We start from the raw sequence: 6,966 nt of genomic DNA, 5'->3' as shown, positions 1-6,966 counted from the left end.
CAATAGTGGATGCCTACAAAATCTCTAAAAATCTTTCTAAGTTAAAGTTAGATGAGCTTTTCTGTGAATTAGAATTACATGAACAAACTAATGTTGGAGCCGAGAAAGTTATAGCTTTATTTGCAGGTTCCACCAAAGAAAAGAAAAGCAAGCCTGAATTTGAAGAAGATTCCGACCAAGACTCTGAAGACGAAGAACACTTGGTGAACTTGGTAAGAAAAATGTTCACCAGGAGAAAAAGGAGCTTCAGCAAAAAGGACCTTCAAAAGATCAGTTCTCCCTCAGAACAAAAGAACGTAACTTGCTACGGCTGCAATAAAAAGGGACACTACAAGAACGAATGCCCAAAACTGAAGTTCGACAAACCAAAGCCAACCAAAAAGAAGGCACTCAAAGCAACGCGGGACGATTCCTCGGACGAATCGGAGGAAGAAGAGCAGAAACATCAGAGCCACCTCGCACTGATGGCTCGCGAAGATGAAACAGAAGACGAGTCAGAAGATGAAGACGGGTCTGAACCCGAAACAAGTCACAAGTCCGTACTCGTTTCCGAAGGCCCGAATGAGGTATATTTTATTTTTTTTTAAAAAAAAATTAAAATTATTTCCTGTTTAAATAGTAAATTAATTAAAATAGAAAATGAAAACAAGTCACTTATTGAGGAAAATCAAAACCTCAAAGAACAAATCAAAAATTCAAATCCAACTCAAGATCTAACACTTGAGGAGGAGAATTTATCACTAAAAAATGAGATTAACAATTTAAAAGAAATGTTAGAAAAATTCACAACAAGATCAAAAAATCTTGACTTAATCCTGAACAATCAAAAAGCATGTTATAATAAAACCGGACTCGGATACAAGTCAAACTCAAATAAAACTTTGAAGTCATTAATAACTCAATACAAATCAACTAATCAAGCTTGGGTTCCAAAAGCGTGTCTGACCACGCAAGTAGGACTTAATCAATATTATATACCTAAAGAAAAAATACATTATATAAAATCGAATAAACCAAACCAAAATCCAAAATACAAACCTAAATCAAATTCAAAATCTAAACACTTTAAAAATCAACAAAATTATCACCAAGTTAACCATAACTATAAAAAGAATCGACACAAACCTAAAACCAAAATTTAAATTAATGGCCAATAATTCAGGGGGAGGCTCCAGAATAGCTGGCACCTCCAAAACTAACTTACCCGACAGGGTAATCTAAAACAAACTAACCCGGCAGGGTAATTAGGCTTAGAGATCAAGTTTAACTTGAATCATGGTACTGGTGAAATTTTTGGATGATAGTACGTTAGGGAAGCCTGGGCATCGCATGTCTAGAAAGATATGACTTCGATCTGGTGCATTTGGCCAAGTGGAACTGACCGAATCTACCCTTAAATGGATCCTAATCAGTTAGACCAAGATTTAGTACTAAGTTCCGTGGATAGGACTATTCGGAAAACCTCGAAAGGTTGGTTACTTCTAATGACGTCCATGTGACTCACCAAGCTTAGAAGTTTATCCGAAGAATGCCTGTTTGTAGAGACCAAAACTAAACCTGAATCTAATGCTAGTTAAACCAATCTCTGTAACCAAACCAATTTCATCTCACAAAATCATAGGATTCCCTGATTGATAATATAGATCGGGTGAGATGAATAAGGCTTAAATTTTTAAAAATTAATTTTAAAATTTTAATTTTAAACGTAAAAATTAATTTTAAAATTTTAATTTTAAACTTAAAAATTATTTTCAAAATTTTAATTTTAAAAGTAAAAATTAATTTTAAAATTTTAATTTTAAACTTAAAAATTAATTTCAAAATTTTAATTTTAAACTTAAAAATTAATTTCAAAATTTTAATTTTAAACTTAAAAAAAAAAATTTAATTTCAAAATTTTAATTATAAACTTTAAAAAAAAATTAATTTCAAAATTTTAATTTTAAACTTAAAAATTAATTTTAAACTTAAAAATTAATTTCAAAATTTTAATTTTAAACTTAAAAATTAATTTTAAAATTTTAATTTTAAACTTTAAAATTAATTTCAAATTTTTAATTTTAAACTAAAAAAAAAACAAATTAATTTCAAAACTTTAATTTTAAACTTAAAAAAAAAATTAATTTCAAAATTTTAATTTTAAACTTAAAAATTAATTTCAAAATTTCAATTTTAAACTTAATTTCAAAATTTTAATTTTAAACTTAAAAATTAATTTCAAAATTTTAATTTTAAACTTAAAAATTAATTTCAAAATTTTAATTTGAAACTTAAAAATTAATTTCAAATTTTTAATTTTAAACTTAAAAAAATTTATTTCAAAATTTTAATTTCAAACTTAAAAATTAATTTTAAAAATTTAATTTTAAACTTAAAAATTAATTTCAAAATTTCAATTTTAAACTTAAAAATTAATTTCAAAATTTTAATTTTAAACTTAAAAAATTAATTTCAAATTTTTAATTTTAAACTTAATTTCAAAATTTTAATTTTAAACTTAAAAATTAATTTTAAACTTAAAAATTAATTTCAAAATTTTAATTTTAAACTTAAAAATTAATTTTAAAATTTTAATTTTAAACTTAAAAAATTAATTTCAAGATTTCAATTTTAAACTTAATTTCAAAATTTTAATTTTAAACTTAAAAAAAAAATTAATTTCAAAATTTTAATTTTAAACTTAAAAATTAATTTTAAAATTTTAATTTTAAACTTAAAAAATTAATTTCAAAATTTAAATTTTAAACTTAAAAAAAAAATTAATTTCAAAATTTTAATTTTAAACTTAAAAATTAATTTCAAAATTTTAATTTTATACATAGCCATAGGTGAATGTGTTGCACAATTATTATGGATGATGCATACTCTAAAAGATTTCAACTTAAACATCACAAATGTAAAAGTATTAATTGACAATATAAGTTCAATTAACTTAACCAAGAACCCTGTGCATCATTCAAGAACCAAACATATTGAAATTATGCACCACTTTATCAGGGATCATGTTACTAAAGGTGATATTGAACTCAAATACATTGAGTCCAAATCAAATTTAGCTGACATTTTCACAAAACCACTTCCTGAAAGTGAGTTTAGCAACTTACGTCGAAAATTAGGGATGTGCTCAATAGACTAGGAATTTTAAATTTCAAAATTATTTTCAAAAATAATTCTTTCAAATTATAAGTTAAACTTGTTTGTTTTCAAAACTTTCCGTTTTTAGATTTTCAAAAACAGTTTTGGCCTTAGACTAGTTTTGAATCCTTAGAAAGCATGTACCCATAGGACTAGTTTGTGAGCATCTCACCAACACCTTAGGTTTACCTTGCTTGTGTTTGACAAACATAGAAAGGGGTGAGATGCATAGGCCAACTGTCTGGACTTAAGATGCTTATTTCAGTGCATCAGCATAAGTCTGGACGTTAAATACAACTCAGATATTAATCAGATTAAGTTCATCAGTCAAGTCAAACACTGACTGCTTATAATCAACTTAATCTGACTAACCAAGTGAAAGCTACTATCTTCTGATAGTTAGTTAGTACCTAATTGGTTAGACAGCTGGTTAAATTTAAGTATCAAGTTCAGGGGGAGAAATTAATTTTGTGTGTTTGAAAAATACCTTTTAAACTAACTTATGTTTTAGTTTACAAAAAGTTAAATTTAACTAAGTGTTTGAAAAACTTGGAAGTTTAATCCCACCTAATTTTCAAACCTGATTTAAAAAGTTGACTATTGAAAATTAAACTTTCCAAATTTAGCTATATCAAATTAGCCTTAAAAATTTATTTTGGCAAAATTAATCTTACTTGTTTAATTTTTGCTTTGTTTTGAAAAATTGAAGTTGAAAATTTACCTGTTGAAAAGAAAATGTTACTTAAACCTTAAAAGAAAATTTACCTTTTGAAAAGTTGAAAAACCTGATTTAAAAATTTTTACACGCTTGAAAAGTTAAAACTTCATTAACTTTAAATTTATACTTTTCAAAATTCACCTTGTCTCCCCCAAGTCAACTTGATTTTTTTTACTTGAATTTTAAAATTGTACTTTTTGAATTTTGAATAAAACTCAGATATTTTTCAAGATTAACTGTGATTATTTTTAACAGTAACTCTACAGTATGATTGTTTACCCTTGTTTTTTTTTATGAATGCCAAAGGGGGAGGGTTAGGTGGTTAAGGTAGATAAACCAAATTGAAACACTAAAACTAACTTTAAAACCGATGTACCTGTTTTTTGCGTTCTTTCACTAACTTAACAAGGTTGTCATTCTATCAAAAAGGGGGAGATTGTTGGTGCGGTTAGCACTAACGATTTAACCCATGTTTTGATGAATGACAAATAGGTTAAGTTAGTTTTGTTGTTGTCTGACACTTTGATCGAGTGTGCAGGAGAAGTCCAGACAGGTCGACGGGCTGACCGGATGTCTGGCACGAAGTCCAGCTAGGTCGACGGGCTGACCGGATAGCTGGCGAGAAGTCCAAGCGGGTCGACGGGCTGACCGGACGCTTGGCGAGAAGTCCAAGCGGGTCGACGGGTGAAGTCCAGACGGGTCGACGGGCTGACCGGACGTCTGGCAGGTAAGTGAGGTAAGTCACTGGAGGGGAGTGACTGCGAGGACGCGTTTCCGGGAAGGGAACATTAGGCGTCGATCCGGCTTAGATCCATTTCGGATATCTAAGTCGAGATCGTGACTAGATTCCGGTCTCGGAAAGACGGAATCTAAGTCATACTATCTGTGCTAATTTATACTATTATAAAATGTGCTAACAATCTATGTTGCAGGATATATATTGCCTCGGACTAACTTTGTTTTGCAGGAAAAGGGAGTTTTCTGGAACAAGGTGGTCCGGGCGCCCGGAGGTCCGGGCGTCTGGAAGGCAAATTATATCCAGCCGAGTCGTCGCCACGTGGAGCATCACGGTTTGAGCAGCTACGTCACATTCCAGGCGCCCGGAAGGAATCCAGGCGCCCGGAGCAACATATAAAAGAAGCCCCAGGCAGGAGCTTCAGAATCAATAATCAATCTGAGAACTCTTCTACTGCTGGTCCTGCTGCTCTACTGCGACGCCAACAAAGCTCCGACAAAGTGCTCCTTCGGTTTTTAGTTAATTTCCTTGTCGGTATTACTTTGTTTCATTAACATTTCCTGTATTCATCTTGTAATTATATTCGAATTGCTAGTGATTGCCCAACGAAAGTGGTCAAGGACCGCGGGCCTTCGAGTAGGAGTCGTCACAGGCTCCGAACGAAGTAAAAATAACTGTGTTCATTTACTTTTCCGCTGCGTATTTTTACTCAACTTTTCGAATCGATATTCGCCCCCCCCCCCTCTATCGAATCTAACGGTCCTACAAAATGTGTCTGAAACTTAGCAATCTATCATTGCATCTTCTAGATTAGAGGCTAGAGTTAGCGCTTACCTCAGATTTTGACCATCGAAAGCCCTAGATTGACGATGGAAAAGAGAGCTCACACGACTCGGATCAAGCAGAGAAGGGGAGATTCGTAGGTGAGCTCGAGCCTAGGCCGAATCCCCACTGCTCGGGCGGCGATTCCTCTAGAGGAGGGTTTTATTTTATATAATATGAACTTAAGTTTAGGCAAATCAAAATTTAAGTTCATTCCTCAATCAACTCCCATCTTTAGGTATTCCAAACTTCCTAGATGTGGCTCTGGTGGTATGAGCAGCACCTCCACTCCCTCCGGCGAGTCTTCATCCTCTGGTTGGTTGTCAAGCAGCTGCACCGCAGTCTGAGCAGCTCTTGGAGATGGTCTCGTCGTGCAGTCGGTGCAGCTCCTCTACTCCTTCGCTGAGGTCCAGCAGCTGGCTGGTTGGCCGGCAATCTCCTCACCCTGGTAAGCCCTCCTTCTCTCTAGCACACCTTCTCTAGCCTTGTTATTATAAGTTGTGCAGTATGAAGGCCATCTGTTATTATTGTGTGATGTTCTGTTTGGGATAAATTGGAGGCTGGAAGTGCTATATGATTAAGCTGAGATTTTTTTGTTAAATGGTTATCAAGCGCAACATGGAATTGGAAATCCATCCACAGAGTCTCTGTGGAGGATGCTGAAAAAATAGTAACAACAGAAAACCAGCACAGTTGAAAAGAAAAGGGAGGAAATAACAGGAAAAACTAACCACTGTGCAGAGTTAAAAGAGACGATTTGCTGGGTTTCTGCATCTACTTGAATACTTGGGTATGTTAACTGAATATTGATAAGTTGGATTTGGAAGTAGGGAAGTTGGATTGGCTGGAAAAAAAATAATAAGTTGGGAATTTCAGAACTGAAGTAATGGGGAACTGAATTGTTAGACATTCAGCTGGTTGATTTGCTGACTCTGGATGTAACAACCAGAATGCCTCCTAATCCTTTGAGATTGAGATATTAAGAGATACATGCTGAAGTTGAGGTTATCTGTTGGAAAAGAAAGGAAGCAGTAACCAAGGGGTTGATACCAAATTGAAGGGACTTTGTGCCAAGCTTCCTGGACAGTCGTTGAATACAACAGTTCCAGAATTCAGAAGGGTCCAGAATACTAACAGCTCGTGAAGAAGAAAAAAATAGGAGTGTTGTGAAGTGGAATTTTGTTGCACCCTCCTGCTCTAGTGATTGTCTGATCCAACCTGAAGCTATTTCAGAAAGGAAAATGAAACCAAGGTGCAAATGAACTAGCCACTTTGATCAGTAGGATTGGGGGGTATTGTGCTTCTTTTACAGAATCTGCTTGTTTAAAAAGAAAAAAAGAAAAGAGAGAGAATGAGGCATCATTAAGAAAAAGAAATTGCAGAAGTGAGTAGAAGATGAGGAGGGAGTTGCATTAAGAGAGGCTGAGCTCAAGTTCAGCCTTATTAAGGATATTCTGGAACTCTATTAAGTTTGAAACCTGATTTTACTTGCTTGGATGGTGAATCTGGAGTTGTGAATTGGATTAATAGTATGGTTGTTGAGGTTCTGAAAAGG

Source organism: Zingiber officinale, chromosome 2B (assembly GCF_018446385.1).
Source record: "Zingiber officinale cultivar Zhangliang chromosome 2B, Zo_v1.1, whole genome shotgun sequence".
Lineage (NCBI taxonomy): Eukaryota > Viridiplantae > Streptophyta > Magnoliopsida > Zingiberales > Zingiberaceae > Zingiber > Zingiber officinale.
The sequence above is the reverse complement of the archived record's forward strand: the minus strand, read 5'-3'. Positions refer to the sequence as shown.